Source organism: Mirounga leonina, unplaced genomic scaffold, assembly GCF_011800145.1.
Source record: "Mirounga leonina isolate KUSES-001 unplaced genomic scaffold, KU_Mleo_1.0 Mir_178, whole genome shotgun sequence".
Classification (NCBI taxonomy): Eukaryota; Metazoa; Chordata; class Mammalia; order Carnivora; family Phocidae; genus Mirounga; species Mirounga leonina.
In genome coordinates, this window is record NW_023270464.1 from 8,308,880 (window position 1) to 8,336,551 (window position 27,672).

Here is a 27,672-nt window from a genome sequence, read left to right on the forward strand (position 1 = left end):
CCAACTGAGCCACCCAGGCGCCCCTTTGTTTATTTTTAAATTGTACTGAGTATCAGCTTCAATCCTAAAAGTTCAGAAATTAAAACATGAGAATGAATGGAGCCCTGAGCTACAGGACCTCCTTGTGGCCCTGAGGTCGGCAAGGGCACAAACCTGTCCCTGGTCACTGGCAGATGTCACACAGTGGGAAGCAGCAGGCACACAGGGCAGAGACTCGGCAGAGGTCACGGCCAGCCCAGGGCCTCGACTGGTGCCCATCCTGCCGCTGCCAACACCTGTTGCCAGGGCCCAGGCCGGCTGACGCGTGCCTCACTGCAGAAGCTCCTGCTTGCTCCCCTGGTTGTGTTCCTGAAGGCCTCTTTCACAACACACGTTGTTCTAGCCCAGGTCTCCTTCTTCCCTTGGTCACTCATCCCCGGTCAGCATGAGGCTACTGGGTGTTTGCAGTACAGGTCAGACAAAAGTGTCACATCTGACAGGCACACTTGAGAGTTGCTTCGGCTGGTCCCCAGACCCCAGACCTGCAATCGGTTTCCCACCAGCATGGACCATACACATCCCAGACTCTATGTGATGAGGCTGCAGCCAGGTCATATAACCGGTCACCTGCAACCTGCAGAATAGGCATGGCTTCCCCACACCTGAAGGAAGAGGGTGTTGGGTCTCAGCCTCAAAGCCCAGGCCCGAGCCCGGAGTGGGGAGCCTGGTGCACCATGGACAAGGAAAGCAATCAGGAGCCCACCCACAGCCTCCTGCCCAGCCTCGGAAGTGTCCCCAGGAATGGTGCACTTGATGAGATGAGCCAAAGTCATGGTCACGCCTCCTCTGGAGGCCAAGTCAGTCCAACTTCTCCCAGTACCATCATGTTTAAACAACCGAAGCTAGAAACACATTTTACTATAAAAAGGGGAAATTCTCTATTGAGAGTAACAAACTGTTTAATATAGTTCTTTTTTTTTTTTTTTTTTTTCTGGGTCTTACTCTTGTTCACTCTCAGAGGAATGTCTTTCCTCTGATTCTTCAGGAAAGCATTCCCTTTCTTTTATGCAGTAGTTATTTTCTTCTTCAGAGACCTGGTAATGCTTTTCTTCAGTTTGCTCTTCCTCAAATGAAGAAAACTGACCCAGACCCTAAGCTTGCTAACAGATGGGATATGTGGATTTCCAAAAGCGTCTGGTGCTTATTCTCACATTTTCCCAGGTGCAAGGCTAGTGGACCCAATCCCAAAGCTAGAGGACCTTCCCAGGATGAGACAGCCTCACCCCCCAACCAGCTGCCATGCAGGGCTGAAATGGGGTTATTCTACACCCTCTGCCTCTCTGTCTGATATAGTCAATCAACAGGGTTCCCAAGAAACTATGATCCCCCTCGTGTACTACCATAGGGCTCGGACAACCTCTCCATGTTTCTCTGGCCAAAAAAACCCCCAAAAAACAGCCCTCATCCTTCTGGTCAACCCAGCCATTTTTAAGAATGTCATCTCAAAACAGACTAGAAAGCTGGGGAGGGAAGGACAGGGCAGCAGCCCTATAAAATTATTAGTGTAACATTCCCTGGGAGAGGACTGTGAGTCCCAGCAGTTTCCCTGAGGCCAGACACTCTGTGAAGGGAGTTTGCCAGTTCCACCAGCATTATAAGATATTGTTCACTGTTACTATAAGATAGCCTCATTTCTTGAGGTTTCTTAGGTACAATATTTTAATCAAACTAGAAGTTGTCCACTAGGTTATGGGAGGATTATCATGAAGACCAAGGAGTTATCATCCCTAGCCCCTAAGGGACTGGCATGCAGACTTGGGCATGCAAGGCCAGGAGGTAGAGACCTCAGGGGTTCCACAGAGGCCTGGCTTTCTCCAGTGACCCCCATGCAAGGCCCTGGGCCCAGGAAGCTCCCCCCCACCCACCCCGCCCATGCTCTGTGCGGGGGAATCTGACCTTTGTGCACTGACTATCCCATCAACACTACTCGTGATTCATTACTTGACTGGATAAATCCATTCCCTCTGTTAGTATAAATGCCATTACCTAGAACTACATTAATATAACCACACTTCATTTAAAGATGCAAAGTGATCAGAGCGCCTGGGTGGCTCAGTCCATTAAGCGTCCAACTCTTGATTCAGTTCAGGTCGTGATCTCGGGGTCATGGGACTGAGCCCCACGTCCAGCTCCATGCTCAGCCTGGACGCTGCTTGAGATTCTCTCTCTCCCTCTGCCTCTCCCCCTGCTCACACACACTCTCTCTCTCTCTCTCTCAAAATAAAATAATAATAATTCTAAAAAGCTGCAAAGTGGTCTTTCTAATCTTAAGTATAAACACCTAAAGACAATGTTTTCAGACTAAACATTTAATTCCAAAAATTCGAAACAATCCGTATTTCAGCTGCAATTCTTAAATTTCATGTTGAACTAGGCTCAAGGCATTAACATATTTGACCAACTTAGCAATTGTAAAAGATTATGAGGATTCTTCTAAGCTAACAAGTCTAGATACTCACAGAAAAACTAAAGACTCTGGCTGACACCATTAATCCAAGTCACTGTCCCCTTTTCCAATTAATACGCAGTTGGTGGTGAATAAAACCTAGAAGTCAGCCTTGTGTGAACTCTGAATTGACAAGAAAAAAAAAGCTAACCAGCTTTTCAGTTACTTTCTGATCTCTTTCGAGTTTTCATTTAATGGAAAACTTGTCAAGTTACAACTTCTTCATGTGCCTCGCTACAGAGCATTTATTGTCTACAAATGGGATTTTCTCAAGACAATAACTATACTGACAACACTAGGCTGATTGCAAGAAATCTATTTTTACCTATTTTCATGGGTGTTGGACATGCCTACACTACCCTCTTTTGTAAATTTATTGCCTTGTTCTGTGTGATCTTCGTGATAAATGTATTGTGACAGAGCACCCCGCTATCTCCTTTATTTCCCTTCATTTTATAAATGACGTTTATTTAACACCTACTGTCACATATGTTTGTCAGCCAAATATAATAGTTAAGACTGTGTTCTAAGCCAAGGCGTATGTTAATAATAATAAATCAGAAAACATGAGTTGGTTCTCAACAGAATTTTTGATGATCCAAAAATATCCCAATGTTTTATCCCAAAGGGGGCTAATTATTCATTTGGAGTACTTTAAAATTGTGGTTAAATACATATAATATAAAATTTGCTATCTTAGCCATTTTTTAGTATACACTTCAGTAGTGTTAACTATGTTCACATTGTAGTACAACCAATCTCCGGAACGCTTTTCATCTTGCAAAACTGGAAATCCATACCCATAAAATGACCCCCCTCTCCCTCCTTCCCCCAGCCCCTGGCAACCACCACTCTACTTTCTGTCTCTATAAATTTGACTCCTCGAGGTACCTCATATAAGTGGAATCATACGGTATTTGTCCTTTTGCTAATTTCAGTTAGCTTAAGGTTCTCCAGGCTCACTGATGTTGTAACACGTCAGAATTTCTTTCCTTTTTAAGGCTGAATAATATTCCATTGTTTGTATATTCTACATTTTGGTTATCCATTCATCTGTTGATGGGCACTTGGGTTGCTTCCGCCTTTTGGCTGCTGTGAAATTCATATCTCTCTGGGTCTCTGCTTTCAATTCTTTTGGGTATGTGCTCAGAACTGGATTACTGGATCATATGGTAATTCTGTTTAATGTTTTAAGAAATCGCCATGCTGTTTTTCATTTGGTGTTTTTTTAAGAATACCATTAGACAGTTTGAGAGGGCAAGTAATGGTCGAGAGAGAGAGAGATAGACAGAAAGACAGACAGAAGTAATCAAAATACCAAGATACCATCCACTGACAAATTTTCAATTTTTTTTTCCTGTTACCCAGCAGAATATGAGTCTGAGAACAAGATAATGTCAGTTATAAAAATCAAGGAATGATAACCACAGATGATCCAGCAATTCCACTTCTGGGTATAACACCAAAAAGAACTGAAAGCAGGGACTGGAACAGGTATTTGTACACCCATGTTCATAGCAACACGGTTCACAAAAACTGAAAGCTAGAAACAATCCAAATGTCCATCAACTGATTAATGGATAATCAAAACGTGGTCTAGACCCACAATGGAATACTACTCAGCCTTAAAAAATTAAAAAGCAAGGGAACTCTGACACATCCTACAACATGGATGAACCTTGAGGACAGTATGCTGAGTGAAAGAAGCCAGTCAGTCACCAAAGGACTAATACTGTATGATTCTACTGGAATGAGGTTCCTATAGTTGTAAAATTCACAGAGACGGGAAGTAGAATGTGGTTCCTGGGGGTTGGGGAATGGCAGAATGAGGCGTTAGTGTTTAAGGGGCACAGAGTGTCAGTTCTGCAAGATGAGAAAGTCCTGGAAATGAGTGCTGGTGGTGATGGGTGCACAATGATGTGGATGGACCTAGTGCCATGGAAGTGTGCGCAGAAAAAATGGTTAAGATGGTAAATTTTATGTTATGGGCATTTTTACCTAAATAAATAAAATTAATAAATAATTTCATTTTTTCACCAAAAAAAGAAGAGAATCAAAGCGAACAAGGCTAGCTAAGAGACTGGTGAGCGGCTGTCCCCGGGGCTGAGGCTAGGGTGCCTGTGTGCAGGGTGGAGCAGCGACTGCTATTCTGATGACCAGCTTCTCAACTTTCACTCTGTTGTGCACTGGGTGGGTTTTTTAATATGAATTTTAAGCCATCATGGGGGAGCAATGGAGGTGCAATAAAAGCAAACTGAGGAAGGTCACAGCAATAAGCCCAATGTCAATCCCAGGCCAGATCAGAGAGGGGATTATATGAGCAGAAGGCTCATGAGTACTCAGGAAGGAAGTGTCAGGCCAAATTCATCTCACTTTCTCTTTTAATAAGGTTACGAGATTGACATATCAGAGAAATGCTAAGCAGAGGAGGACCTTTATTTCGGCAAGATGTTAACACACTGGGGCCGGCACGGCCGCCCATTGCCTGGCCTCGAGAGATGCAGGCGGGGATCCAGGGCACCAAGCCCTGGCCTGGCCTGGATGAAGGATGGGTACCAGCTGAACACCATGGGGATTATGACATCAGGCTTGTGTCCTCGGCCCTGAGACACCAAATTGAGATCAGATCATCTCAACAGGCTGGAATGCTAACTTGCAAAGAAAACAGATGAATTTATCAGCGTTACAAACATTTCGCATCTTGGTACCAAACTTCATCAAATGCCATGATTAGCAGACCAGTGGGCCAGGGGGAGGGGGGGAAGGGGGGGAGGAAGAAAGCACAGGGTTTTAAGTCACCACCACGGCAGAGGGCTCTGGGGCCGGAAGCTGCCCAGATCACAGGGGAAAGAGTCCACCTCCTGTGCCCCCCACCCTGTTCGGTGCTTGTCCAGAAGGACAAGACACCCAGAAACCACGAGATGAAAGCTGGATGACAAGCCTCTGAGTGTGTGAGTAGAACACAGAGCTACGCAGGGAACAGGCTGCAGCTGTGGTCTCCCACATGAAGGATGTCCGTGTGGGAAGGGGAGTAAGGACTTTTCCCCATTCTGCAGGAAGAGCTGGAGAAGTCGAATCAGTGTGCAAAATTAGATTTGGCTCCGTCCATCCTGACGATGAAGCCTGTGACGTGGCAAGCTCCCCATCACTGGCTCCAGGAGAACAAGGACCCATGCATCAGAAATACCACTGCAGGAAGCCTTCCTTCTGCAGAGAGCTGATTTAAAACGAACTACAAACACCTTCTGCTACCATACATTGTAAGAATGACAGCGACACTGAAAAGACCATCTGACACAGCTGGGCAATGCTGGGGGTTCTTTAAATGCATCTTTACTCAGTAATTCCGTGATTTCTGAACTTTATGGTCCATTATAAGTATAATCAGCAAACCAAAAAATAAAGATATTTGATATAAATCATGAGTTCTTTAGGATGACAATCCTATCTAAATGATTTTCAAAATTCTATAAAATTTTTTTAAAGATTTATTTATTTGACAGAGAGAGCACAAGCAGGGGGAACAGCAGGCGGAGGGAGAGGGAGAAGCGGACTGCCCCGCGGAGCAGGGAGCCCGATGTAGGGCTCGATCCCAGGATCCTGGGATCATGACCTGAGCCAAAGGCAGATGCTCAAGGACTGAGCCACCCAGGCACCCTCAAAATTCTGTAAATTTAAAAGGAAAATTTTAACAGTTTAAATGCAAAAACAAGGGACATCTAACATTTACGGAGTGCCAGCTAAGTCGCAGGCATTGTTCTATGTGCTGGCGAGTCAGCTGTAAACAAGATAGATGCTGTGTGGTCACCAAGAAACTAGGAGAAACAGGTACTAGACAACACAGGAGGGAACAGACAAGCCAGATGACAGAATGACAAATGGAGCACAGGGGGCAGTGGCTGAGGGCTCCTTTAGCCTGGGTGTGCAGGAAGGGGAGCTCTGAGAAGGAACAGGCGTGCGAGTGGGGGGTGGGGGGAAGACCACCGGAGGGATGCACCCACAGGCTGTGTGAGGTTCTGGCACTGGAGATGGAGAGGGCATCGACTTCTGGAGAAGGGAAAATCTAGTTTGAGGATCATGAAAAACAACACGAGAAAGGGAAAGACATAGGAGGGCCAGCTCCATCCAGGTGGAAAGAAAAAGGGAGGGGAGAGGAAAGGAGAGAAAGCACTGAGAGTCTACACAGGGGAATGATGAGGTCTGATTTATGTGTTTTTAACAATTACTCTGGCAGCTGGATAGAGATGGTCAGTGGACAGGCCGGGGAGACAGTGAAGGGACCAGCGAGGAAGATGTGATGACCCCCAGGTGAGCCACAGATGAGCCCCTAGGTAAGAAGCAGGGGCTCAGGGCGCCTGGGTGGCTCAGTTGGTGAAGCGTCTGCCTTCTGCTCGGGTCATGATCCTGGGGTCTTGGGATCGAGTCCAGTGTCGGGCTCCCTGTTCAGCAGGGAGCCTGCTTCTCCCTCTCCCTCAGTTCCTCCCCCCATTTGTGCTCTCTCTCTCACTCTTTCTCTCAAATAAATAATTTTAAAAATGTTAAAAAAAAAAAAAAGCAGCAGCAGGCGGTCAGGCCAGAGGAACAGCAACAGGATGGGGAAGAGGGAGCAGACATGGGTGTGTCCCAAAAGCAGAAGCTAGGAGCAAGGGTGAAGGAAAAGAGGGATCCAGATACCTCTTAGGTTTCTGACATGAATGATGACCAGGTAGAGAAGCTGCTTTTGGGAGATGGCGCCCCGCTAGCGTCCCAGCCAAAGCAGCTGCCAACCCAGTAACTGCCAGACCTGTGATCTGTGCATCCCCCACTAAACAAGGATGGATAATGGCAGAACATCACTCCCCCGTGGAGACTGATGTCCGGAATAAAGTATGATCCCGTGTGCAGGGCGGCAGCGCCACAAAAATGCTAAGAAAAAGACCACTTGAGCATTGAATGGGAGCACAGTGTGACATGCAGGTTAACAAGAACGCTTTTGAAGGCTGCGGCGCTTTTGTGGTTGGTCTGTCCCAGTTACAGGCACTTCCTGAGGCTGTGTCAGAGGGATTAAATGCGGGGACAACACAGTGAAATGACCAGTATCCTGCTGTCATAACGTCACTGCTTACGGGACCACACGTTACCCTGAAGATTTAAAGTTGGACATCTGTAGCCCAGATGATGACCACCCACAGCCGGGCATGGAAGGAACTGCCCAGCTCTGCTCTCCTTCCAGACTTCAGCGTGACTATTAGCTGTCAAATACACTCTGCCTGTTCCTGCCCCCCCGACTGAAGTTGGAGTACCCACACCCCACTGCCCTTCTCCACACTACACTGCACAAACCCCATCCACCCACCATTCCTAGGTCCAGCTCTCTTCCTCCCTGAAGCCTCTCCTGATTGCTCCTGCCTCCAAAACATTTACCTGCATCCAGATACTAATCCAACCACTGCCCAAAGACCCTAGAGACTGTTCACTGCTCCTTCTCCTGGGCACAGACAGCACATGCTGGACGGAATGCAAGTTCTTTGTTTCCTTTGTTTTTATTTTATTTTATTTTATTTCATTGTTATGTTAGTCACCATACATTACATCATTAGTTTTTGATGCAGTGTTCCATGATTCATTGTTTTCGTATAACACCCAGTGCTCCATGCAGTACGTGCCCTCTTTAATACCCATCACCGGGCTAACCCATCCCCCCACCTCCCCTCCCCTCTAGAACCCTCAGTTTGTTTCTCAGAGTCCATAGTCTCTCATGGTTCATCTCCCCCTCCAATTTCCCCTCCTTCATTTTTCCCTTCCGTCTCCTAATGTCCTCCATGCTATTCCTTATGTTCCACAAATAAGTGAAACCATATGATAATTGACTTTCTCTGCTTGACTTATTTCACATAGCATAATCTCCTCCAGTCCCATCGATGTTGATGTAAAAAGCTGGGTATTCATTCCTTCTGATGGCTGAGTAATATTCCATTGTATATATGGACCATATCTTCTTTATCCATTCATCTGTTGAAGGGCATCTCGGCTCTTTCCACAGTTTGGCTATTGCAGACATTGCTGCTATGAACATTGGGGTACATATGGCCCTCTTTTCACTACATCTGTGTCTTTGGGGTAAATACCCAGGAGTGCAATTGCTGGGTCATAGGGTAGCTCTATTTTTAATTTTTTGAGGCACCTCCACGCTGTTTTCCAAAGTGGCTGTACCAACTTGCATTCCCACCAACAGTGTAAGAGGGTTCCCCTTTCTCCACAACCTCTCCAACATTTGTTGTTTCTTGCCTTCTCAAGCAAAGGAAACAGTCAACAAAACAGAGGCAACCCACAGAATGGGAGAAGATATTTGCACATGACACTACAGATAAAGGGCTGGTATCCAAGATCTCTAAAGAACTTCTCAAACTCAACACCCAAAAAACAAATAATGAAGTCAAAAAATGGGCAGAAGACACGAAAATACACTTCTCCGAAGAAGACATACAAATGGCTAACAGACACATGAAAAAATGTTCATCATCATTAGCCATCAGGGAAATTCAAATCAAAACCACATTGAGATACCACCTTACACCAGTTAGAATGGCAAAAAAAGAATGCAAGTTCTTTGAAAGCAGAGACCAGCGCTGGGTTGCTTTAACTGCCTCCAAAGAACCCAAAACAGTACTTCTAGTCCTGGGGGGCATCCTGTGGGGTCACATACACACACTCACAATACTGATTAACTGGTGGAGGTTTACAAAGTTGTGAAGCCATAAATATTTCTAAATGTATAATTAATATAATTCATAAATTCCAATCTGGCATATATTCACTTTACAAGGTGGCCCTTGAGGTAGGATCTCATTTGCAGTGCTGGGCCACCAGTCGTGGTCAAAAGTGAGCAATTAATAAAAGGGAAGACAGATAAATAACCCAAACGGAAGTCTGCAGAGTTGATTAAACTATTCAGTAAAGCTTCAATCATGTCTGAAGGTTTTTCTTGATTATTTTTTAGATTCGTTTTTATTAAGCTTCTGAATATCATTTTAAAATACAACCCTAATCATCAGGTGACAAATACATTATTTTTAAAATAACTTCATGATGATGAAATCTGTTTTGAAACTGTTGAATGTGTAGAGTTTCTTACATAACCCCAGTTTGGAGGGGAGGGGGCTACAGCAAATGTTAAGCTATGCAAAAAAAGCGTAAATATCATTTTTTTTTTTCAGTTCTTCTCATTTAATGTAACACTTTTCATAGAACCAGCACAAAGGCTATTTGAGCAATCCTGCACGGCCAAATGCTGGGAGACACTTCTTCCCCTGAGGCTCAAGGCTCAGGGATGAGGCAGGCACTCGGGGTGGGTGAGAGAAGAGCATCTAGAGCAGCCCCAGCCCCACCCGGTTGCAACAGTCTCCCTTCCAGAAATTCTGACAGCTGTTACAAGGTGGACAAACCTTGAGGACATCATGCTAAGTGAAACCAGTCAGTCACAAAGTGGCAAATACGGTATGACTCTCCTTACATGAGGTTCGGAGAGTCGTCAGATTCTTAGAGACAGAAAGTAGGATGGTGGTGGCCAGGGGCTGGGGGAGGGCCAATGGGGAGCTACTGTTTAATGGGGACAGAGTTCAGTTTGGGAAAAATGAAGAGAGTTCTGGAGGTGGATGGTGGTGATAGTTGCATGACCATGTGAATGTACTTGAACTTAATGGCACTGAACTGTACACTTAAAAAAACAATCAAAATGCTTTAAAAATTAAAAAAGGGGTCTCCCTTCCAGCCCCAAAGGCAGCCTTCAACACATACCTCCCAGAAGGTACCCAGCAAGGCCCTTCCTGAGACCCCAACTGCAATCAGGAATTCTCGTAGAAAAACTGGCGCCTCCGTATCTCTCGCTACAGTTAAGTTCCCTTTACCACCATAGACGTCCTTTGCTCTCCTTTCCCAAAATCGATGCCCAGAGGTACTCAGAAGTAAGAGCTAAAACCACAGATTTCCTGCAAGCAGCAGAGATATGATATTATGTACACTCAACACAGCTTTAAAAACCATAGAATGGATTTCTTTCAATCACGAGGAAGAGCCTAAGACAAGATCAAAGAATGGATGCTGAATTAAATAAACCTGCACAAACATACCACAGAAAATGACAACATGCCCATGAACTCTGGCAGGATAGGGCAAAGTCGAGTGGGCGGGGGCGGGGTTGCCAGGGGCCGCCACAATTGTCAAGGTTTGCCGCTTTCTGCCGTACCCAATTCACAATGGACACGGCCTGTCCTGGGGTCTGCGTGTCCTTTTCCCAAGCTGCATCTCACTTGTGAGCAGAGACGTGTGTTCTCAGGCTTCCCCTCAGGACACCTGCCCACCAGCAACTTTGCACACTTCCTCTCAACTCTCTGCCACCCTCTCACACACTCCCTCCCTCCTCCTGCAGGTCAACCCAGGAGTATCAAACACCTGTCACTACGCCACAGGCCCCTTCCCCTCAGCCATGGCTGACACTGCCAACAGGGCCACCTGGAAGCCCAGATGCACCTCGAAATCCTTCTCCAACCTTCCAGAAACTGCTGGAAGACGCAATCAAATGATGAGCATTGGCAAACAAGGTGACTGATGCCAAAAAATCCCTTCCTTTGATCCTCTTTTTAGATTAATTCATTGCTTGATTGCTAGTTAGTGTTTATTTCTTGGTGCCAAGTTACCATTAAAAATCGTTCTAGCTCATATAGTCATTTGACAAACATCATACCTTGTTTTACATTAGCAACCACTGTCAGGTGTGTTCTTATAATGTCCTAAAATACCGGCTACTGTTCTTTGGCCCCCAGTGACTGCCTGCTGAAAGTAAGCCAAGCGGGGATTGTGGAATTACTCTACCTCTTCCTGCTGACTCCTCAGTTTTGCAGGCAGAGCTCAGCCCAACGCAGTGGATCTCAAAGGGCAATGCGCAGAGCCCAAGAGGATCTAGAAGGGGGCTCGGGGTCCTCCCAGGAGGGGGTGTTGCCAAGGGGAGAGGGGATGAGTCCCATGGCCCCCACCCTCATCCAGATCTACTCCATATTCACATTTCACAAAAGCATACTATTTTGAGACTTTCATGGGAAGAAAAGGCTCTGTTGTCAACAGGGAAAGATCATTTCCCAGCTCTTGGGTAGAGCACTGTACATAGAGAGTACAAACTGATGTGAAAAGCTCCAGCAAGCATTGCTCCTGACTGCCCAGGGGCCTCTGCAGCTGCCCGAGGAACCAAAAGGATCTACTGTGTGCTGCTCGGATCCCAGGGCTTGAGCTGTGCCGGGGACGAGCCGAAGGGACTAGAAGGTTGTGCTGAACCAAGAAGGCAGAGATCCTGGGGGCAGAGCCATCTTGACCGCACTGCCGAGGAGCTAGTCTTCTGCTAAAGGAAGGGAAACCGCACCCACGAATGACAGTGGATTTGGAGAACAGCAGTGACAGAATGATATACTGTGCAGGGGAGACAAGAGGGAGAGAGGGAGCTGAGGCAGAAAGGAAGTGAAGGCACGGGCTGGTGAGCGGGTGAGCACCAGGGAGGCCAGAGAGAAAGGCAAGGGGCAGAGAGCCGAGACACACAGGGAGCAAAGAAGAGGGAGCTTCAGAGAAACAGCTAGAAGGACTGGCAGTTTGCTAGTAACAAAGGAAGGACCAGACCTCTGCTGGCCAGTGCCTGTCTGCCCAGCATACCCTGCCCAGCAGCAAGGTAGCCAAGAGCCCCTAGGGTCAACACAGACACAAGAGAGCAAGACGGAAGGCCCTCCCAGAGGGACTGCGCACCTTGGGTGCAATGGCCCCGTGTGCTGTTCTGTGAACGCAAGTCACGTTCATCCACAGCATGGTGCTTCCATCCAATGCCTCCTTCTGAAAAAAGAGTTCCTACACATCTGCACACACACTTGCACACACAGTTGCACATGCAGAGTCAGGTGTGTTGCTCCAGGCCGCAAGGTGAGAACTAGGGGGCCCAGGCCGTTGGCACGACATTCTGTCTGGTTGGGGGCAATTCCAGTGGTGGGTCACCGAGGCTGAGAAGCCCTAGAGAGGCCACTTCAAAGCAGTGGTAGAGCCGATACAGCATAAAGGGCAGCCCCGAGCAGCACAAGACGGAGTCTTGGAGGGCTGGGATGGGTGAGGATGCTCGGCGGGCTGCAGAAATGAGACACGGGCAACCATAGGGGCAAGGAGCACCCCGTAACAAAAGCAGGTCCTCAGGAGGGTGGGGAGTGCAGCTGGAGCAGAGCAGAGCGGTTCCCCAAGAACTGCAAAACAGGAGACCATCGTGAGGAATCCTGATGTTGACATTTTATAGAACAATGCTCTTCTGATGGCATCGGCCGCATTACCTTGTCCCCATCTCTGGGGACAGCTCCGCGGCTGGAGCCGTGCCCCGTAATCTAATTCTTCCAGTGTCAGCGGTGACAATTCAGCAGAGGATAGGAGGAGAGAACCACTGGAAGGGCAGGTGTTGAATACCCAAAGCCACCTTGAAAATGTCACCAAATGACAAGTGCTTTCCATAAGGCAGCTCTGGCTTCAGAGTATACACACACACACACACACACACACACAGACGTATGCACACATAGACACGCCCATACATACACGCAAATACACACATACACACATATGCATACATAAATATACACACATATACACACACATACATACACACATACAATTACACACACGCATATACACATATAAGGCATGCATATATACAAATACACCACATACATACACACAAATACACCCATATATACACATACAAGTACACACCTACACTCATATACATACATACACATACACACGCGTAAGAATCCCCTTTTCTCTATTTTCTGAGATTCCAGGGTTAAGCTTACAAGCACTTACACGTGATTACTGGAAAGGGAATAAAAACGCAATATCAATATCGGTTGAAGGATGACAAGGTCCCTGAGAGGCCGGGCAGGAAGGGGGTTCGGCAAGCAGGCAGGGGAAGGGCATCGAAACCATGGCTGTGCGTGCGGAGTAGAGAGCACGCCGACCGCAAGGACGCAGCACTGAGGGCCGCAGCCCCTCTCAGACAGGAGGTTCCGGAGCCGTCGCCCGCTGGGACGAAGAAGTGCCCTTCGAAGATGAGGCCACCAAGGGGGCCCACGGCCACCAGGAGCTTCCCTCCCCACCCCCTGGAATGAAGGCGCCCGCCATCCTCCGCTCAGTTGCCCTGCAGGAATCCACCCCCGGTAGGAATCCACCCCCGTGGGGCCAGATCTTCCAATTTTGCCGAGGATTTCAAAATCCATATTTTACTGTGAACTCTCCCACATTTTAAGTGTTGGGAAATAATGAAACATTTTTAAACTCTGCGTGAGCTAAACAAAACACATCTGGGGGTGGCAGATGGCCACCTGGAGGCCTTGGTTTTATGAACCAGAAGATACCCTTCTGTGTTCAGGGTGAACAGGAAAATACATGTTAAAAAAGAAAGAAAAAAAGAACTGCCAGAAAGACATCCATATTGATTTATGCTATGTCAGTACGAGGCAAGGACGCAAGAGCAGGAAATGTTAATTCCCACCCCCACCCACCCCACCCCGCCCCGAGGCTCACGGCCGGCCGACAGAGCCCAGGACGCCAGCTGAGCCCCCAGCTCTCATCTCCCTGGGTGAGTGCTGGTACTCTAGTGTGCATTCGGGACAATCAGACATCGCAAGGCCAGGAGGGGCCGACAGGCTCTGGGAAGCCCTGAGAATGGTGACCGGGTCACAGCTTCCAACCGCTTCTGAAAGGGGCCCCAGACCTTGAGAGGACTATGCCCTACTGCCCTCATTGGCCCTCTCATCCAACACGCAGATGACAAAACCCAAGACCTCCCAGCATGGAGAACGGTCAGGACCAAACACGGGGCTCCCACGTTCAAGGCTGGGTCTCTTGGATGACAATACTGAAAACCTTTAAACATCCCCCTGGAGCATGGGCAGCATTAGGGCCTTAAAGAAAACTGCTCAAGTTTTCCCATCTGCCCTAAAGAAGGGCATGCTCCAAAAAAAAAAAAAAAAAGCAATTGGCTTATTAAAAAAAGAAGGGCATGCTCCAGCTATTACAGAAATCAGGGCAAAGGCCCGCATCATATAAAGAGCAGTCCTCACCCCACTCCCTCGCTGAAACTTTCAAGAAAAGTCCAAATCACCAAGCTCAGAGCTGGTGGGTAGGTAAGGAGGTTACCCAGGATTCTGGGAAGCTGGCAAGGACAAACCATCCACATGTGTTTCCCTTTAAGTGGGAGCTTGGGGGGCGCCTGGGTGGCTCAGTTGGTTAAGCGACTGCCTTCAGCTCAGGTCATGATCCTGGAGTCCCTGGATCAAGTCCCACATCAGGCTCCCTGCTCGGCAGGGAGTCTGCTTCTCCCTCTGACCCTCCCCCCTCTCATGTGTTCTCTCTCATTCTCTCTCTCTCTCTCAAATAAATAAATAAAATCTTTAAAAAAAATAAAATAAAATAAGTGGGAGCTTGGGGTCACGGTCACCAGAGTCCTCAAAGCAGCAAAACCAGGGCTGCATGGGGTTCGGCGTCCTAAAGCTTGGATGGAAAGGGCTGGTTGGCTGTGGCCACCAGCACTAGAGCTGGCCATGGTCCTTGTCCTGCAGGGCTCCCACCCCTCAGCAGCCCGCAGATGGTTGGGACCCTCGTGGCTGCAGGTTCTGAGAACGTGCCCCGCCCCTGCCCAGACACAGATGGCCCAGCCTGTGGGTCTAGGTCCACCACACCACAGACCACCACCTTCAGCAGGCACCACCCTCAAAAACCAGTCAGCACCAAGCTTGGCCACCCCCAATGCGATCAGCTGGCCACAGCCACCCTCACTTTTCCCCATCTCCTTGTCATGCATTCACTCCTTCCCTGCAACCTGGCTTCTGCCCACCAACTAACCAAGACATCTCCCTCCCCAAACGGATGTCACCTAGTCCACAAGCTGCCCCTTCCCATCCAGTCACCACTTCCTGCTGGCTCTTCCTTCAAAATTCCACAAGAGGCTGATTCATCAACCAGTACGCCCACCAGCCGGTTAGCAGGAGAGGGGAAGTGCCCGGCAGCCTGGCTGCTCAGCACCATTCGACACAACCCTATGGGGAAAAGCACATGGAAGGGTAACCAGGAGGCCGCCTGGGAAGCACAGGATTGAGCACCAGGAAAAGCCAGGCCATCTTAATGCTGCCAGATCTGGCTTGGCAAGTGCGGTGCTCTGTCATCCAGAAAGGCTATGGGGCACCAGAAAGAGCCGACAGACATTAGCCCTTCAGCACACACAAACATTTTCTCCAACAAATGGTTACATTTCCGCTTCCTGGTTATATTCGATCTTTGGGGTCCTCCCTACCCCCAAAAATCAATCTGTGTATGTCCTGGTCACCCAATGTGGACTTGGGTGTCCCTAAACCTCCTTGACCATACAGTTCAAAGTCATCTCTCAGGGGGATGAGTTCTCTAGACACCTGGTCCCATTCATTACACGTTGATTTTTCCTCTTTTACTTTGGAAGGAAACCTGTTTTCCCATCATAAAGGGACCTCACTGCTATTAACCTGCAGAATCCTGTGGGCCTTCACTTGTATAATCTAGAACAGAATCTGACCCCACAAAGAGCACAGGTTCATGCCGAAATACACCAAAATACATGTAGCATTTAACAGAGGCAGTGTGGGGGTGGGGGTGACAAGTACGGTCTGGGGGCCAGTCTGTGCCTCCAGTCCTCAGGTGCATAATGCCAGTAATAAATACTGCTTCCTAAGGACCACGCTGGGGACTGATGAGGCTCTTACACCAGCACCAGGCTCGCGGTGGGCAAGCTCTATGTAGTAGTATTATTACCACTGTGCTGAGCAGAAAAGCCCCCCGCCACCCATAGCTCTCCCGCCCAGGGCAAGGTTCACGGGGCTGCTGGGAAACGGGGCACACTCCCCTCGGCTCCCTGGGCAAGCACCTGCAGTCCCAAACTTGGACCAGGATTTGAAGGGCCTGTCCACTCCAGGCTCAGCGGAACACGATTCACTTTCAAGAGGTCTGAAGCTGACTCTCACCAAGGCAGACAGAAGGCACAGCCAGGGCAGAGAGAGGGGACTCCAAGACAAGATGCAGCTCTAGATGGGCAGAGAGAAAATGAAGAGGCAGGTCTTCCAGTCTCCAGGAAAACCAGGTCCAACAGAGAGCTGGACTGACCCACGGTGACAGGTCTCCTATTTCACTTCTCAGTGATGTCCCTGCCCAACGGTGGGCATCTGTATCCTGTTCACATTAATTTCCATCCATGAGATAATAGTCTATTAAGAAATACTCACAGACAAGATAATCATATTTAGGGAAAATGGGACAGATCTGCAAATGAAAATAAATGCAAACTTACAAAATGTCAAGGGACAATTGTCTGAAATCCAGAGGCGTAATACTTACATATAAATTTTAGACAGCAAATTATACTGTTCAAGATGAAACTTTATCTCTGTACTTTTTACAAGTAAAATCTACAATTCTTCTATTTCTAAAAATAATGTTTTAAAATGAAACTGGTCATTTACATAATGGGTGAATATTTGGAAAAAAGCATTTTGTGTATTTTAGTATATGCTTACAGTTTCAGAAACCACTGTAATGTTCATCTCTCACTACCCCACCACCCCCAAAAAGGAAAAAAAGTCTATGTTCACATCTGTTAGGATTCACAGGGGAGCAGTCAGATGACCCTTCCTCATTTTCAGAAGGCTTTCTGAGCTAAAACCCCCAGAGAAAATGACATTAGAACCCTATTCACGAAACAGCTCCTGAGTGCCCACTGTCCCAGGGCACCAAGGAAATCAGCCCGGGGTCTACAAAGAGGAAGGTCATGTCTGGCCTCGTGGGTTGGCCATACCAGCCATCTGGGCAGGGCTGCTGGACATGTGGCCCTACTCTCCTACCTCTGCCCCTGACCACCTTCCAATTCCCCAGCCAGATTCTGGGCCTTGGCTGTTTTTATCAGAAGCCACAGGGCACTTGCTTCTTACACAGGCTGTCGCCTGCCCTGCCTCAGGCCTGTCCCTCTGCAGGTCCAGCCTGAGCTTGGCTGCTCACAGCCTCCCCTACCCACCCCCCCACCCCCAAGCTTCCAGAAACAGGCCAGGAAGCCCACTCAGGTCCAGCCACCTGGGGTCCAGCATGGCCATCTCAGCCTGCTGTCCCCATGACCTCCCTCTGTGCCTTCAAAACCAGGAAGTGCTCTGTTATGTCAGCTCCTCTCTTGGGCACTTTGCTGCTTAATGCTACTTCGGTAGGGACAGGGAGAGGAGTGAGGCTGCTGGGCACGCTTCCCGTGTGCTGGGGAGCAAGCCTCGAGGCCAACACCCCTGGTGCACCAGGGACGTGGGCTGCTTCTGCTTCTTCATTTCATTTCACAATAATACGTTCACTGCGGAAAATATGAAAACCTCAGTAAGAAAAATGACCAGTCACGGACTACACTGTTAATTTCTTGATGTACACTCTTAGAGACTTTGTCCATACATGCATGTAAATGTATATGGACCAAAAAGGGGGTCACCTTCTATTTATTTATTTGAGAGAAAGAGAGCAGGGGGAGGAGCAGAGGGAGAGGAACAAGCAGACTCCATGCTGAACGTGGAGCCCCATGCAGGGCTTGATCCCATGACCCTGAGATCATGACCTGAGCCGAAATAGTCAGACGCTCAACTGACTGAGCCACCCAGGTGCCCCTCCTGTATATAGTTTTTTATGAACTTTTACGAATTATTCATTCTACTTCCTATGTCATAAACACTTTTCACCTTAACAAATATGCTTTTACAAAATAATATGTAATGACCATATGTAATTTCACAGCATAGGTAGAGAGCGTCCTTCAGGTGTCAGCTGGTCATTCCAGGACTGGGCAATGTTACCGGTATTGGGGGGATAGGCCCAGGCAGGGGAACCACCCTGCTGTGCATGGCTCTTGTGTGCTGAACATACCAGCCCAAAATGCTAACAAGCATCCTCCGTGGCAATACCGACTTAGCTAATCCCCTTGAGGAGGACATTTATGTTCCCATTATATTGCCGTTATATGCATATTTTTGCTTTCATGATGGGCCGTTCCCTCAAGATAAATTTCAAGAAATGGAATGCTGAGTCAAATAGGCACATTCTTTAAGGCTTTGGAATTATACTGCCAGTGACCCTCAAAGACTTGGCAGCATTCCCTGCAGCTTGTTCAGAAAAAAATACTACCTGTGACAGGCCAGGCGCTCTGCTAGATCCTGGGGATGTGACAATAAACAGGCCAGACACTGGCCCTGATCTCTGAGAGCATGTTCAGGGCAAGGGGCCTGTGTATGAGAACCCCGGTTTCTTCATATCTTCACCAGCAATGGGTTTTACCGATCTTCAAATCTTTTTTTATTTATTGACATAACATACCAATAGTAACAGTAACACAGAGAGCTACTATTAACAGCTTATCACGGTCCAGGCATAGCAGTATTAAAAAGTTTTGCATAAATTACCCCGTTTAACCTTTACAACCATCCAAAGACTCAGGAATGATTATGCCTACTTTATTTTTGTTTTGTTTTGGTGTTTTGTTTTGTTTTTAAGTAATCTCCACGCCCAACACGGGGTTCAAACTCAGGACCAGGAGATCAAGAATCACATGCTCCACCAACCAAGCCAGCCAGGGGCCCCTATTATGCCTATTTTATAGATGAGAAAATGGAGGTTTTAAAGCAAATTAAAGCAGCAGGCCCTAAATCACATGCTGAAGACTGCTGGGGAGGATGCAAGCCTGAGTACCAAAGTCCAAAGTCCAGATCCCCTGCAAAACAAAAGCATCGTCTTGTCAGCAATCCCACTGCTATAATTACTCCTGAGGTTTATCAGGACTCCAACCATGCTCCTTATGTTAAATGGCCGTTGTTTTTTTAAACTTCTCATTATCTTTGTACTGATTTTCTCCTGGAATATTCCTTTCTTCTCTTATCGATTTGTTAGATTTGACACATCAAATATTTTAATACATTTCCCACCACAGGCAAACTTTTTTCTGAGCTTTCTGTTTTCCTTTAATTTTAATTGAAGTACCAGTAATAACGTTTTAATAGCTAGCTGGAAACATCTCCTCTCATTTCTGTTCCTTTATAAAAATTTCCTTGAATGTTGTTTTTCTATTTCTTCCTTGGACACTAGCCCATTTGGGGTTTTGCTGCTTCTTGAGAAAATGTGATGATATCTTTTCCTAGAAGAACATTTATTTCAATAAGGTTTTCAGATATATTAGAGTTGCACAAACACTGTATTTAAATGCTTATCTCTGCATTACATGCTTGTTTTGTTCAATATATCTTCTTTGTTTTTCTGCTTTTGGAAGATTATTCGTATCACATGATTTGTTTATCTTATTTGGCTTTTCCAAGAACGAGCTCTTAGGTTTATTCGTCAATTCTACTGTTTTTCTCTTTCCTAATTTTTCATCTCCAATTTTATCTTTCTTCCCTCCTCCTATTTTTAGTTGGATGTGGATTATTGTGGGTTTTTTCTAGTCTATTCAGATGGTGCATTCAGTTCATCTTTAAAAAAATTTTTCTTAACAATAAAAGCACTGGAACTATAAATTTTCCTATGCAAACATGTACAGAAGTTTGATTGAAAGTATTTTTTTTAGTTTTCATTCAGTATTTGGTGTCATTTCTGTGCATTTTATACTTACAAAGCAAATGAAGCCTCCCTAAAATGATATTGTTTTGTGTATCTTAAAATTTCATATAAATGGTATACTATTTGGGCTTTTTTAAAAGAGCATGACATTTCAGTTTTGATTTCTCCTTTGATTCAAAGGTTATGGACTTAGTGGCTGTGTTTATTTATTCACCTTTATTTGTTCATCTTTTTAAAAATGACAACTGGTTATCTTATCTATATATCCTTATTAAATTCTAAATTATAACATGGTGGTCATAGATATATATATAATTTCTATGTTTTGGGATAAGCTGATGTTTTCCTTGAAATCTAGAATATAATCAATTTTTTAAATGGTTCATCAGTATTTGAATTAAATGTGTGTTTTCTGCTGGAAGAACAGAATATTGGTATAGAGCTACTAAATTGTCCTTTTATATTATTAAATTGTTTCATATCTTTATTCATTTTATCTTATCTGTCAAAGAAATCAGCAACTTACAGACTACAACTATAATTTTATCAATTTCTCACTGCATTTTTTTAATAGTTTTTATCTTATGTATTTTGAGGGTATATGTTTTTTGTACAGGATCAACAATTTCAACTCAACTGCAGAATCTACCTTTTTTTCTTTACCATAAAATAACCTTATTCTTTCTAATGTCTTCTGCTTTGATTTAATATTGCTTCTTTTCATCTGTACCTATCTTGTGTATCTTTGTCCTTTATTTTTAACCTTTCTTGGTTTGCCCATGTGGCTTTTTCGAGATTTATGGCTAAATTTTATGCTCTGACCACATCTACTTTAATGAGGACTTTAAGCTATTAACTGTAGGGACATCTATATCTACTTGTCTTCCTTCTGCCTATCTCATTTTTTTCATTTCCCTAGATGTGCTATTTGCAACCTATTACTGCCCTTCCTGTGTTTACCTCACCCTGACTCGCAGCAGTATTGGTGTATACTGCGTGTGAAAGTCCTGAGAACTGGTGTATCATCCCTGCCACACTCTCTGGACTTCCAATCTCGAGCAGAGTGGCATGAGGATGGACTGAGTGGGAGAGACCCGTGCATCCCAGTGGCGTTCCAGCACAATGGAGTAGTGCCTGAGTCCTACCCAGGCTCGAAGCATCTCCAGCCTGGGTGGTCAGGGTGGGGTGGAGGGCAGCGAGAATCCCTCTCCTCGGAGCTGGGAACCTAGAGGCACAACCACTATTGCCCTTGCCCCCTGTTTTATTCTGGGGCTCACCCACGAGCTTATGAGGCTGTAACATGAGGACACAATAGGATAAATTCTGCATGTTGGCCTTCATGAGCTACATCCTGTGACCCTCAAAGCATTTCAGGATGAAACTGGACTACCAGCACGAAGAGAAAGAGGGGAAAAGAGCCTGGCTGAGAAAGGCCCATTCAGCAGGGAGCCTGGAATCCAATGTGCTTAAGAATCCAGCAATCTTAAATTCCTAAAACTGGATAATCCGACTGCTCACCCTGATCTAAAGCCCGTACAAACCATGGCAGTGAAGGAGACCTGGAGTTGGGACCACAAGGAGGAAGATGATGCCTGAAGCCCCTCCCAAGCAAACCCTGTTACTCAGCCCCTGCCTGCGTGGAGATGCTTCTGGCAAGAAGGATGGGGCAGAAATGACTCAGGGAGGGGCAAGGGGCAGGTGAGTGTCTCATTCTTCCCTGGGGCAGGAGCAACGCAAGGACCTCTGCAGCGAGGGCCAAGAAGTACCAGCAAGGAACGACCAGAGGTCTCAGCCACCCCTGGAGGGAGTGGACACCAGGACACCACCCTGGGAAGCTGGAGTAACTACTGTGGTTGCACCTAGGCATACCCTATACCCAGCAAAGGGTTCCCACGCCCATCCCGATGGAACCTGTGTTCACCAAAGGCCACATACAAGAATGCATCCAGCAGCATTGACCCTACTAGCCAAACAGGAAGCCACCCAAATGCACATCAACAGCAGAACTGATAAATACATAGGATATATTCACCCACTAGAGCACTCCACAGCCGTGAACACAGCTCCACTCAGCAATATGCTGAGTGGAACCACAGCTCCACTCAGCAGTATGCATGGCATCTCACAAATGCTGCTGAGGGCAAGAACTCAGATGCTATGGGGCGCCTGGGTGGCTCAGTCGTTAAGCGTCTGCCTTCGGCTCAGGTCATGATCCCAGGGTCCTGGGATCAGTGGGAAGCCTGCTTCTCCCTCTCCCATTCCCCCTACTTGTGCTCCCTCTCTCGCTGGCTCTCTCTCTGTCAAATAAAATCTTAAAAAAAAAAAAAAAGAAATCAGATGCTAAATAACACCTACTACATGATTCCATTTATGTGAAGTTCAAATAATAAGCAAAATTTTTAAAAAGATTTTATTTATTTATTTGACAGAAAGAAAGAACGCATGCATGCTCAAGCAGGGGGAGCAGCGGAGGGAGAGGCAGAAGCAAGCTCTCTGCTGAGCAAGGAGCCCGAAGCAGGACTCGATCCCAGGACCCTGGGAACATGACCTGAGCCAAAGGTAAATGCTTAACCAACTGAGCCACCGAGGCTCCCCAACAATAAGCAAAATTAATATATAAGGCTAAAAGTCATAATTAGAGTTAACCGTGGGGAGGCTAGCAACTGGAAGGGGGCAAAGGGGACTCTTGGGGTACAGGTGAGGTTCTGCATCTTGATCTGGGTGCTGGTTACGCAGAAATGTTCATTTTCTTTAAAAAAAAAACACATTGGGGGGGCGGGGCAAGATGGTGGAGGAGTAGGAGACCTGGATTTCGTCTCCTCTCAGGAATTCACCTGGATAGGGATCAAACCATTCTGAACACCTACAAACTCAACAGGAGATCGAAGAAAAGAAGAGCAACAACTCTCTGAACAGAAAAGCGACCACTTCTGGGAAGGTAGGACGTGCGGAGAAGTGAATCCGAGGCGATATTCGGGAGGATAGACGGCGGGGGAGGGGCCTCCGTCGGCCGCTTCTGGCAAGTGATAGAGCCGCGGAGCACAAAATCGGAACTTTTAAAAGTCTGCTCGGCCGAGGGACGTCACTCTGGTGGCTAAGCAGGGGGTGGAACCCTCCGGGACAGTGTGGTCTCAGGATCCTCGGGGTCACAGAAAGACCGGGGATGCCTGAGTGCGGCAGAGCTCTCAGGTATCGGAGCAGGGAAGCCGGATGCAGAGGCGGAGCCCAGGCGCGGGCTCTCAGCTCGGGGTGGCCATAAACCGTGATCCGCGGCACAGTCGGGCCACTGCTCCTCCAGCAGGGACCCAACAAGCGGCAGATCCGGGGAGACTCCCCTTCCTCCCCCGGGAGGAGCCGTGCGGGAGTGCACCGCAGGGATCTGCTGGGTTTGGAGACTCCATGCAGTGTCGGGTGCCAGAGATAGAAACGCACGGTCACCAGGCTGGGTGAGCACGGAGTGCGGCCGGAGACCGGGGAGACGGGAGTGACTGGTGGCTTTTCTCTGGGGGCTCACTGAGAAGCGGGCCCCGAGTTCTCGGCTTCTCCGGGGCAGAGATTAGGAGGCCGCCATTTTCACTCTCCGCCTCCAAAGCTGTACGGAAAGCTCGCAGGGAACAAAAGCCCCGGAGAGCAAACGCGAGCAGATTACTTAGCCGGGAGGGGGCGAGGGCGGGCAATTCCGCCTCCGGCAGAGACATTTGGAAACCACGGCAACAGGCCCCTCCCCAGAAGATCAGCGAGAACAGCCAGCCAAGACCAAGTTTACCGATCAATGAGAACGGCAGAACTCCAGCGCTAGGGGAATATGCACATAGAATTCATGGCTTTTTTACCATGATTCTTTAGTCTTTCAAAGTTATTTTTTTTAACTTCTTTTTTTTTTTTCTTTTTGAATTTCTCTTTTTCCCTTTTTCAACCAACATCTTATCAATCCCTTGTTTTAAAAAAAAACATTTTTATTTTTCATTTTTAGAGTCATATTCTATCCCTTCATAGTAGTTACCCGTATTTTTGGCTTATATATATAAGTTGTTCTTTCTTTAAAATTTTGAGATAGTTTCTTCTAACAGATTAAAATATACCCTAAATCTCTAGTGTATGGTGTTTTCTATTCCCCTGCCTGATCACATTCTCTCCCTTTTTTTTTTCTTTTTTTAAATCCTCTTCTTTCTTTTTTTAAACAACTTCTTATCAATTCCTTTTATAAAATTTTTTGTAATTTCCATCTTTACAGTCATATTCCAACCCTTCATCATATCAACCCTTATTTTTCTACATATATAAGTTTTCCTTTCGTTAAAATTTTGGGAGTCACTTTCTTCTAAAAGACCAAAATACACCCCAAATCTAGTGTGTGGCACTGATCTATATACCAACCCGATCATATTTGATCACATTCTGGTTTTTTTGTTGTTGTTTTGTTTTGTTTGTTTTTGTTTTTATCTTTATCTTTTTCTTTTTTTTCTTTTTCTTTTTTCTCTCTTTCCCTTTCTTTTCCCACTGCTTCAGGTCTTTTCTGATTTGTTTAGAGTATATTTTCTGGGGACGTTGTTACTCTGCTAGTATTTTGTCCTCTCATTAATCTATTCTCCTCTGCACAAAATGAAAAAACGGAAAAGATCACCTCAACAAAAAGAACAAGAGGTAGTACCGACTGCCAGGGACCTACTCAATACGGACATTAGTATGATGTCAGATCTAGAGTTCAGAATCATCACTTTAAAGATACTAGCTGGGCTTGAAAAAATTTTGGAAGTTATTAGAGAAACCCTTTCTGGAGAAGTAAAAGAACTAAAATCCAACCAAGTAGAAATCAAAAAGGCTATTAATGAGGTGCAATCAAAAATGGGGGCACTAACTGCTAGAATAAATGAGGTAGAAGAGAGAATCAGTAATATAGAAGATAAAATGATGGAAAATAAAGAAGCTGAGAAAAAGAGAGATAAACAACTACTGGATCACGAGGGCAGAATTCGAGAGATAAGCGATACCATAAGACGAAACAACATTAGAATAATTGGGATCCCAGAAGAAGAAGAAAGAGAGAGAGGGGCAGAAGGTATAATGGAGCAAATTATAGCAGGGAACTTCCCTAATTTGGGGAAGGAAACAGGCATGAAAATCCAGGAGGCACAGAGAACCCCTCTCAAAATCAATAAAAATAGGTCAACACACCGACATCTAATAGTAAAACTTACGAGTCTCATAGACAAAGAGAAAATCCTGAAAGCAGCTCGGGAGAAGAGATCTGTAACCTACAATGGTAGAAACATTAGATTGGCAACAGACCTATCCACAGAGACCTGGCAGGCCAGAAAGGACTGGCAGGATATATTCAGAGCACTAAATGAGAAAAATATGCAGCCAAGAATACTCTATCCAGCTAGGCTGTCATTCAAAATTGAAGGAGAGATAAAAAGCTTCCAGGACAAACAAAAACTGAAGGAATTTGCAAACACAAAACCAGCCCTACAGGAAATCTTGAAAGGGGTCCTCTAAGCAAAGAGAGAGCCTAAAAGCAACATAGACCAGAAAGGAACACAGACAATATACGGTAACAGTCACCCTACAGGCAATACAATGGCACTAAATTCCTATCTTTCAATAGTTACCCTGAATGTAAATGGGCTCAATGCCCAAATCAAAAGACACAGGCTATCAGACCGGATTAAAAAACAAGACCCATCGATATGCTGTCTGCAAGAGACTCATTTTAGACCCAAAGACAGCCCCAGATTGAAAGTGAGGGGGTAGAAAACCATTTACCATGCTAATGGACACCAAAAGAAAGCTGGGGTGGCAATCCTTATATCAGACAAATTAGATTTTAAACCAAAGACTGTAATAAGAGATGAGGAAGGACATTATATCCTACTTAAAGGATCTATCCAACAAGAAGATCTAACAATTGTAAATATCTATGCCCCTAACATGGGAGCAGCCAATTATATAAGGCAAGTAATAAAAAAGCAAAGAAACACATCGACAACAATACAATAATACTGGGGGACTTTAACACCTCCCCCCCACTGAAATGTACAGGTCGTCTAAGCAAAAGATCAACAAGGAAATAAAGACTTTAAATGACACACTGGACCAAATGGACTTCACAGACATATTCAGAACATTCCACCCCAAAGCAACGGAATACACATTCTTCTCTAGTGCCCATGGAACATTCTCCAGAATAGATCACATCCTAGGTCATAAATCAGGTCTCAACTGGTACCAAAAGATTGGGATCATTCCCTGCCTATTTTCAGACCACAATGCTTTGAAACTAGAACTCAATCACAAGAGGAAAGTCGGAAAGAACTCAAATACATGGAGGCTAAAGAGCATCCTACTGAAGAATGAATGGGTCAACCAGGAAATTAAAGAAGAATTAAAAAAATTCATGGAAACCAATGAAAATGAAAACACAACTATTCAAAATCTTTGGGATGCAGCAAAGGCAGTCCTAAGAGGAAAGTATATAGCAATACAAGCCTTTCTCAAGAAACAAGAAAGGTCTCAAGTACACAACCTAACCCTACACCTAAAGGAGCTGGAGAAAGAACAGCAAATAAAGCCTAAACCCAGCAGGAGAAGAGAAATAATAAAGATCAGAGCAGAAATCAATGAAGTAGAAACTAAAAGAATAGTAGAACAGATCAACGAAACTAGGAGCTGGTTCTTTGAAAGAATTAACAAGATTGATAACCCCCTGGCCAGACTTATCAAAAAGAGAAGAGAAATGACCCAAATCAACAAAATCATGAATGAAAGAGGAGAGATCACAATCAACATGAAAGAAATACAAACAATTATAAGAACATATTATGAGCAACTCTATACCAGCAAATTAGATAACCTGGAAGAGATGGAGGCATTCCTAGAGATGTATCAACTACCAAAACTGAACCAGGATGAAATAGAAAACCTGAACAGACCTATAACCACTAAGGAAATTGAAGCAGTCATCAAAAATCGCCCAAAAAACAAAAGCCCAGGGCCAGATGGCTTCCCAGGGAAATTCTACTAAACATTTCAAGAAGAATTAATACTTATTCTTCTGAAACTGTTCCAAAAAATAGAAATGGAAGGAAAACTTCCAAACTCATTTTATGAGGCCAGCATTACCTTGATCCCAAAACCAGACAAAGACCCCATCAAAAAGGAGAATTACAGACCAATATCCCTGATGAACATGGATGCAAAAATTCTCACCAAAATACTAGCCAATAGGATTCAACAGTACATTAAAAGGATCATTCACCATGACCACGTGGGATTTATCCCTGGGCTGCAAGGTTGGTTCAACATCCGCAAATCAATCAATGTGATACAATACATTAACAAAAGAAAGAACAAGAATCATATGATCCTCTCAATAGATGCAGAAAAAGCTTTTGACAAAGTACAGCATCCTTTCTTGATCAAAACTCTTCAGAGTATAGGGATCAAGGGTACATACCTCAATATCATAAAAGCCATCTATGAAAAACCTACAGCGAATATCATTCTCAATGGGGAAAAACTGAGAGCTTTCCCCCTAAGGT

General features: G+C 45.7%; 1 protein-coding gene across 11 annotated transcripts in view; it reads right to left on the reverse strand.

The window, feature by feature from the left end:
* FAM189A1 (family with sequence similarity 189 member A1) overlaps positions 1-27,672 on the reverse strand; it is a 480,663-nt gene that overhangs the window by 349,994 nt on the left and 102,997 nt on the right. The gene's annotated exons all lie outside the window — the stretch shown is intronic.